This window comes from Tachypleus tridentatus, chromosome 12 (genome assembly GCF_004210375.1).
Source record: "Tachypleus tridentatus isolate NWPU-2018 chromosome 12, ASM421037v1, whole genome shotgun sequence".
Lineage (NCBI taxonomy): Eukaryota > Metazoa > Arthropoda > Merostomata > Xiphosura > Limulidae > Tachypleus > Tachypleus tridentatus.
In genome coordinates, this window is record NC_134836.1 from 6,332,425 (window position 1) to 6,342,352 (window position 9,928).

General features: G+C 32.5%; 1 protein-coding gene across 2 annotated transcripts in view; it reads right to left on the reverse strand.

Annotated features, from left to right (window-relative positions):
- LOC143234137 (uncharacterized) overlaps window positions 1-8,905 on the reverse strand; it is a 49,617-nt gene extending 40,712 nt beyond the window's left edge. For both annotated transcript variants that reach the window (XR_013018524.1, XM_076471236.1), the window contains exon 1: window positions 8,591-8,905. The gene's annotated coding sequence lies outside the window, so the exon portion shown is untranslated. The remainder of the gene's footprint in view (window positions 1-8,590) is intronic.
- Between the last annotated feature and the right edge of the window lie 1,023 nt (window positions 8,906-9,928).

Sequence of the window (9,928 nt, forward strand, 5' to 3'; positions counted from 1 at the left end):
GTAAGACTAAAGGGAAGGCAGTGTCACCAACCGCCAACTCTTGGGCTACTCTTTTACCAACGAATAGTTGGATTTGGTGTGAAGGGAATTCGATTTGTTTGTTTGTTTGTTTGTTTTATAATTTCCCGCAAAGCTACTCGAGGGCTATCTGTGCTAGCCGTCCATAATTTAGCAGTGTAAGACTAGAGGGAAGGCAGCTAGTCATCACCACCCACCGCCAACTCTTGGGCTACTATTTTAGCAATGAATAGTGGGATTGACCGTAACATTATAACGCCCCCACGGCTGAAAGGGCGAGCATGTTTGGCGCGACAGAGATGCGAACTTGCGACCCTCAGATTACGAGTCGCACGCCTTAACACGCTTGGCCATGACGGGCCAAAGAAGGGGATTCGAACCGGCGACTTTCAGATTAGGAGTCTAAAAGCCAAAACCCACCTGGCCATGACGGACCAGGTAAGACGGCAATAGAATGATGACATTTTTAATTACCTATTGTTAATGAAAGTTGGGATAAAATAGACTCATCTGGCATTATGTCTCTTATATGCATTGATAGATATTGGGACTGGAAATGTAATATTGAAGGATTTTTCTAAAATAAATTCAAATGAAAGATCAAAACCTTTATGCACATTTTAAATATGTTTGATGATATATTACGTAAATCATCTGTTGAATAACAAATGTCAAGTCTACAGCTAAAGTAGGTGGTCTTTATGAGAAAAATATAAACTGTAAGCACGTCATCGGGATATATAAAATAGTTATTTAGAGTCAAAATTACCTGTTCGGTTATAGAATATCAAATATTTCATACAATGTTAAACTATTCATTTTACAAAGAAATCTTAACATTATATTCAGTATTGAAACAGTAAGAGTATTATAATCACGTTCTTCATTAGCATAGACACTGGAAAAGTAATGTAAACACATGGACTTCCGTAAGATAAGTACAGAATACGTAATAAAAATTAATTCCAGGAATATAAAAAGAAATACCAGTGGTAAAACAATGGAACATTTATTTGCCTATTTCTAATAAAAACTGAAATGAATGGACAATAATATATAATTGTTTGTTGGCTTTGTCGTAGTTAAACTAATATGGATATACAATTTCGTGTCGTTAGCATGAATGAATGGACTTTGTAACTTAACTTACTGGCGTTTTTATATATCAGATTTTCTAATAGTAAAATAACATTGCGGAAGAACAAGTTGTATTTTGTCATTAGGTTTCGTTCATATTTCATCCCCACAAATATCGAGAAAGAGAAACAAGTAAAGTGTTCTAATTGACACACGTTTCTGAAGTGAAGCAGAATGAGATATTATTGAAACTTATGATTATTCGAACTATTACAAGAACCAGTTTCAACTGTTTGTTATCACATTAGCACGGGTGTTGCAAGTTATTGGCATTTCTGGGTTTTAAATATGAGGTTTTACGGTTCCCACTCATATGCCGGAAAACTTGCTTTACATATTACTGACAATTGAAGCTGTGAGCTAATAACAAGCCTTATAGTTTATAAGTTGAAAATTAGGGACGACTAAGTACGGAAAGCACTTGTATAGTTTCACGCAAATATTCTAAAACAAAACTCACAAATTGTTATTATAGAAGACTTAGGTTGTGATAAGTTACACTCAAATGGTCCACCTCATCAAGTAAAACTAATAAAAAATAATTCTTACAAATATGAACACAAGTTATCAACTAAGTTATATGTATAATAATGTCTAGATGGATGGCAACTAGTCATCACCATTCACCGCCAACGCTTGGGCTACTCTTTTACCAACGAATACTGGGATTGACCGTCACATTATAACGCCCCCACAGCTGAAAGGACGAGCGTGTTTGGTGTGACGGGGATTCGAATTCGAGACCTTCGAATTACGAGTCGAGTGCCCTAACCAGCTGGCCATGCCGGGCCCAGTGGCCTTTCGAAGAACAACGATGGTCTTTGATGGATCGGCGTTTTTAATATCAGCGATATTGATCAGAAGCTGCTGCTGGTCTTATGGACAGGAAACTTCACGTTTACTGAGTGCTTCACAATACAAGGATACGTCATAGGATAATCTTTATCAAGCACGTGCACAAATAGCAGATATTTGATATGCAGTGCTTTCAAACGGAATCAGCAACAAAGAAAAATCGCGAAAAACATATTTTTTAACCACAAAAACTATCTATAAAAAGAGACTTTCTCCTACATTTAAATTCAATAATTATTCCCACCTCAACAATTTCTGTCTTTGTCAGTGTGGACATAATGTCAGCCTTTTTTTAGCGATTGTTTCATTTCTCCATTTTTTTTTCAACTAAGTCTGAATCACAACCTTTATATGTGAATGATTAATTTCTAGGAAATAGCCCGGCACAGACATTAGTGTGTCGGACTGTCCATCCGAAGGTTAATGCGGTTGTTGGTATGTTATAAGTATGATGTTCGACTCCCATTATTCGTTGGTAAAAATTAGTCGTGTGTGTTTCGGACTAGCTTGTTTTTCTTTATTTGTTATTTCAAATTTAAGAACTCCGAATGCAAATATCTCTCGAGTAGCTTTGCGCGAAATTGAACAAACAGTTTAAAATATTTAAGCTTAAATATGTTTTTCGTTCATAAACGAGCATGGGTTTAATGAAGCGATGATAATTTAATGTAACCTTTTCAGTTTAGTGCTTTGAATAAGCTCCTCACGACTTAGGTCATATGATCAAGTGTTATAGAAGTAGTAATTCACCTTATGTATTTAGTTTAAGGTACAAAAGCATATTTAAGTCTGGATTATTACCAATGGTTATTATATCAGGTAGAATTCAAAACTACTGAAGATCCTAAATTTTGTAATGGATAGATTTAATGAATCCTTAGTTTGATACATGTACTTCTACCGAGATCTATAAATATTTACGGTAAACATCTTTACTGTGTGGTAATTGTATAAGTAACGACTATAAACGTTTTGTCACCTCAGTAAGTAAAGCGCGTGGTTGCCAGATTGGCATTCTTAGCCAGTGAATAGGTAGAGGAAGCACTAGTAGGTTTGCTTCTCTACTAGTGCTTTCTCTACCCATACCAACCGTTTCTAAATACATAATTTTCTCTACAAGTGGGTTTTCTTGTCATAACGGATTAAATTATTGCTAAGTTGATATTCTTAGTTATGTCAAAATGTAATATCTATAATTAATTTACACGGAGTATAAAATACAATATCAATTTGACAATGAAACGTACCAGTGAACTATCATTACTCTGTCCTCCGAGGGCATCCAAACCAGAATATTAATATTATAAGCCTCAGAACTGCTGTAAAACGTATTTTTAGAGTGCTTAACTCCAAGTAAAGTTCCATGTTTTGTGTAGTGAATGAACAGTTTTGAAAACATTGGATGACACAATAGGTTTAGCGGTATTAACGTAATTTGGGTGAATTTCATATCGAAAGTCTATCTATGTTAAAGAGCTAGCTCACTCTTAAGTTGTTTGTGGACTTGAAAATTCTGAAAAGTGAAAGAGGTCAAACATGAGAAATCTGTTAGGATTAGTTTTCCTCATTTTTAAGTGAAGCCTGTTAGGGAAGGACAAAACGATGCATAATATAAATAATTAATTATATTTTGAAACGTGATTTGTAACAAAAGTTTAGATATAGACCAATTTAACCAAAACCTTAACAATGAATTGTGGATAAATACTCAGTTGATTACAATGAAATAGCCCAGCAACTATTTTCAACAACATATTTTTCATTAACACTGAAAAGTAGTAGCTTCATTTAAAAAAAATAACCTTGAATAACTAATTACTCTGTAACTAAGAAGGTTAAAACGTCTGTAATTAATTTCGATGTCAGTACACTTGGTATAGTTTCTGTCATAGTTAATCAAATGATTCTCACACATTAGTACTTAAGCTACTTAAACAAGAGGATGATTTCCACTCATTAATTTCTTATTAACCCATAGAACTGAAACAGATATGAACTACGATATACAATATGGTTATAATTGGTAATAATAAGACAAATTTCAACATTTATTTGAAAACTGACTAATGTTTTCGTCTATAATCCTAACGAACTCGACTAGCCTAGAAGCTTTAAGATAGGCACGATTATCATTATTAAGTTAATAAAGTACGTTTTATTTCTATTTTGTCTGCGAAACAAACCTTTACATTGGTAAAAAACTGCCAATGACAATAAAAGTACGTTTAGTAAATATGCAAGTACGGTGTATTAGCATTATAAAATTTAACGCATATAACCAACAGAAATAGATAGGAATAGTTTTAGTTTTTGGAATGAACTTTGTGACAACATATTTCGGACAATTAATTTTTCTATTCTTCAGGTACGGTGTGTTTAATTTTATAAAAGTATTTCGGTCTATTTGAGATATAATAATAAAAAATATAAGTTGGTGCTGTTTTTTAATCATGCTTTCATTCTCTCAAAAGTATTTATTAACCTTGATGGAAGTTAAGAACAAAGCTACACCATGGGCCACCACGGATATCAAAACCCGGTTTATAGCTTTGTAAGTCCGCAGACATACCACTGTGCTACTAGGAAGCATACTTATTAAAAACCCTTATTAACAGTAAACTAACTATAGAAGTAAAGAAACTGAAAACGTATTTTAGGAATTAATGAAAGAAAACCTATAGAAACTGACTGAAAAGTAATGTCATAAGTCAATATTCAAAAACAGAAACTGTATAAAGATTAGATTCAATGTATACGTTATTAAATATATTTGGTGAGGAACCCAATAATACATAATGAGCTTAAGAGATGCCCTAAAATAAAAATGCATGATGATTTTAACACATTAAGAAAATTACTTGAAACATAAGATCTATGGGGTTTGGAATCCGTTTGACTTCATAATATAGTGACCAAAATTAACTTAAACAAGTGAATAATTAATATTTACTGAAAGTAAGTATAATAAAAGAAGTGAATTATGGCATGTTGTTTGCTATCTATATCGCGTTATTTATTATTCGCTGAAAACAAAAATTTGATCCTATTTGCGAATCTGTGTTACGTGTATGATTATGGAGTGTGTGTTAGAGGTTCTCACCAAACTGAAGTTTAAAATTAATTAAACCGGGTGTACAAACGGAAATACACTTTGAATATTTCATCAAAATGACGCACGAAAACACCAAAATAGTTGAGGTTAAAGCATGTAAGCCACACAAAATTATTAAACAAACGTAAAAAAAAATAACAAAAATCATTTCAAAATGTATGGTGTCTTTAAACTTGTGAACATGGACGTGGTGAGAAGAATTAACCTTTATTAAAGGTACGAAATAATTTGTTAAAGTTAGTTAACCATAAATTACCATTACCTTTTATTAAAAGATACTTTTATCTTTACCTTCAGTAAATGTAGGGGGCTACGTTGAGACTTAATTGATTCTATGTAACTCAAAGATATTCTACTTACACTATTTGAAATAGTCCTGAGTACCGGCTTCAAATCTAGTGATTGTTACTCTCACTAGAAGTGAATTAACTCTGTCAGTACCACGAGCAATTCAAAGAAGTTTTACCTTAACAAGTAATATAGTATAAAGTTGAAGCTAAATTAAGTCTTGTGAGTTGCAATTAAGGAGAAGGCGGTGGAAGATTATTTTTAAGTTTAATTGATCTTGTAATCACGAAGTACAACCAAAGATGTTTTAATTATACTTGTGATATATGCATCAGTGTTAGGCCTATTATATTCTTAAACTTTACGTTATTTATCTTTTACTTTAGGGATTTTAAAGAATAGGAAGGATGTGTAATAACAGTATTAAAACATCACCATATGTGCTATATCCATTGTCTACGACGCGTTTCGCTAAACCTAGAGCTCATCAAGCCAGCTGACATACATACAGCAAACATGGTATTGAATGGAACATTATACTGGGTGTTCGGAAAGTCACTGTGCAGTTTTGTAATCATATTTTATTCAGTATATTTCAAGCCAGCAACTGATAGCTGTGTTTAGAAACAAAATAAGAAGAATCCAAGCCTCTATTGATGCCAACGGGGGTCACTTTCAACATTGTTTATAATTGTCATTCATATTTATTTCCTGTATTCTATATTGAAACATGTCTGTTAATAAATATATAAGTGCACAGTGACTTTCCGAACACCCTGTATAAACTATTTGTTACAACACTAATAATTACCCTTGAAATGAAACCTATAATTAACAGGTATAATAGAACTCAGATTTTACCTTCACTAAGTGTAAAAATTTATCTCTGAGTTTATTTACTTTGTAATACTCGAGTACAACTCATTCACTTTACTGTATAGAGATAGATGATTAACTTTGCAATTGTTAAAAACGAATTAGCGTTTCTTAACTAGAAGCAACAAGTTATGTTTACACCTGTATAATTCTGTAATTTTGAAGTTCAACTAAAAACATCTTATCTTCACTAATACAAACTTTTGAGGTTTAAAGTTAAACTATTAGTTCTAATTAATCCTGTACTCACATTAGTTCTAATTAACCCTGTACTCACATTATATTTAATTAGTCATGTACTCACATCAGTTCTAATTTATCCTATACTTACATTCGTTTTGATTAATCCTGTACTCAATTTAATTCTAATTAATCCTGTACTCATAGTACTCACGGTGATTCTAAGTAATCCTGTACTTATAGTACTCACATTAATTCTAATTAATCGTGTACTCATAGTACTCACAGTGATTCTAAGTAATCCAGTTCTTATAGTACTCACATTAATTCTAATTAATCGTGTACTCATAGTATTCACAGTGATTATAAGTAATCCTGTATTTACGTTATTTCTAATTAATTCTGTATTCACTGTATCTCAAGATGAACAACATATTTTTACTTATGGAAATTCGTTTTGGTTGAATGTGTTTTTAAGTTCTATGATCAGTTTATGCATTGAAAACATTTTTATCATTATAAATCTCGAAAACGTAGAACTGTATTTAATTTTAAGTAACCATTTATCTAATATTTATCTTCTAAAAATATTATGTGCTCTGAAAGAGGACTTTTTCGTTAAAAGATGATGTCTTATTTTAAATATTCTGTCGTGATATCGTATGAACAATAGATGTTTTACTGAAATTGTTTCAGATGTGTTTGTTAATAGTTAAGCACAAAGCTACACAAGGGGCTATCTGTGCTCTGCCCACCATGAGTATCGAAATCCGTTTCCTAGCGCTGTAAATCAGTAGACATACCGCTATGCTACTGGAGGACCTTTTGAATGTGATCGACTTGTGAACTCGACAAATCTAATTTTAAGTTTAAATAGCGTTGTTGTTGTGTTTTATAATGATGATATTTGTTACCTGACTGTGGTGTTGAAATATATATATATACAATATTTTAATATCCAGGTGATCTGCAGTAAGTATGAGTACTTATAATACTAAAGTTCGGGGTTCGAGCCAATCTGTTAACACGCAATAACTATTCTATCCTCCAGCTTTGCTCTTATATAAAAAATAAATACAATCTATAATATAACTATGTCATTTGAAAGCACAATTTTTAGACCTGTTACATTTTACTTACGTAATTTTTACAGTTGTGGGATTCTTAGTTACTAAACACCTTTGTGATAATCTTACCTCCGTCGGAATATATCGAGTCGTAAATAATCGTATTATGTTTGTTAAGACTTATACGCAATTTGTACATTTTTACTCGTAGTTTTACATAGCGCAATGATAAACGTTAATAATTTCTCTCTTGACGCTACTAACGATCCTTCTCTTTTACACCTGGTCGGTTGCCTATCTAGTGACGATAGAACACTGCAGTGAAAGTAGTCTTACAAGGACTTTGTTTGACTAACAATGAAAAATCTGATATCCCCTTACAGAGTTGGTTTCGTTGTTACAAGTTCAAGTTTTAATACAATGTTATACGATAGGTAGGTATGTTTTAGAAATATCTGTTCCTTCAAAGCCATCTTTGTCGAACTTTGAACAACAGGTCTCTTGTTGCTATGGTAACGATTGGATTGGAGCACCCAGGTAAAATACCTTATCTTCACTACTATGGGTGTGTTCTGATACTTACAGTTTGTTTGTAATACTATGCACTTAATGACTTATTTATAAACAATTAATAATGTTTTCACAGTTATACGCATATCTTACGACTAATTACAGCGTACAACGGAATACAACTTAAACACATTGCAGACACGGAACGAAATGGATAAAGAAATTTTTTTTCATAAATAAACATATAGCGAGTATATGGTTTGAAATAATATGAAATATTGCTGAAGTAACTATAACCTAACTCATGAAAAATATTTGGAAATGCTAAGTGTAGTTAAGACATAATTAAAATACACGTTAATTAGAAAACGTACTTTTTGAATGAAGAAATGTGAAGTAACAAAAACCTCGAATCCATGATCACTGTTTGGTGTGAAAACAGTGGTTTACTTTGAACGGAATAAAAACAGTTTGGCAAAATCACTAACAACATGGAAGTGTAGGAAGATAATATAACTTGTATTTTGTTTCAACACAGAACTATTACCTGAAGCAGACACCGTCTTCTTTCTTTCTTCCTTTTCTATACCCTCCACGCAAAGTGGTTGTTGTACTCCTGGCCGTTTACCAGTTATGATTCAGAATGGTTTTTCATTTATAGGGATCAAGACATCAACTTTTTGTTACTAATTCTCAGTCTTTGGTCTTCCATCTCGCTTAGTTTTCTGAATACCCATTCCGGCTCCTAACTGATATAAACAACTATACTTTATGCTAGGTTGGCTGGGCATGGTTCTAAGGGCGAAGAAGCTTTCGGCGCGTGCGTCACTACCTGATCAATAGCCAAGGTGCCTATCTGCACTGTCTCTCAACTTCCGTTGCTCCAGGCATAGCACTGTGTGACGTAGTTCTAGTTAGTATAGCAGGTAGAAGAGAGAGAGAGCAGGCTAACTATGTTAACATGATCAGCAGGAGGCAATCCAGTTAGCTAATAAGCTTTTCGTAATGTCGGACAAATAGATATGCAGTTTTTGTTGAGAATTATTGTCAGTTAATTTAAATAGACATGCAGTTTTTGTTGAGAATTACTGTCATTTAATTTAAATAGACATGCAGTTTCTGTTGAGAATTACTGTCAGTTAATTTAAATAGACATATAGTTCTTGTCGAAAATTACTGTCAGTTAATTTAAATAGATGTGCAGTTTTTGTTGAGAATTACTGTCATTTAATTTAAATAGACATGCAGTTTCTGTTGAGAATTACTGTCAGTTAATTTAAATAGACATATAGTTCTTGTCGAAAATTACTGTCAGTTAATTTAAATAGACATGCAGTTTTTGTTGAGAATTACTGTCATTTAATTTAAATAGATATATAGTTCTTGTCGAAAATTACTGTCAGTTAATTTAAATAGATGTGCACTTTTTGTTGAGAATTACTGTCATTTAATTTAAATGAAATAAATTAAGAACAAAAAAGTGAATGGCTTAAAAGAAAAGTGTTATGAATAATAAAAAAACGAATTTATCTGTATCCATAAAATATGAGAATATATGAAAAAATTACAGTAGTATGTTGCATATTATTCTCCGAAGCAAAAACAGCCAATATCGATGTTTTGTTGGAAATCTCACTTATGGAGTCGAATCAAAAAATAGTCTTCTAATTTCATCTGTGCACAATATGATCAAACAAGTGAAATATAAATTTAAGAATATTGTTTTATTTATCCTTTTGTAGTTTCAGCGTAAATGCTACACAACGATTTATCTGTTTCTCACCGCTGGTAATCTAACCTCAGATTTTAGTGTTGAAAGAGTTTACCGTTGACCTACCGAGGGACAAATACAACGAACACGAGGAAGTAGTTCCATGCACTTGTT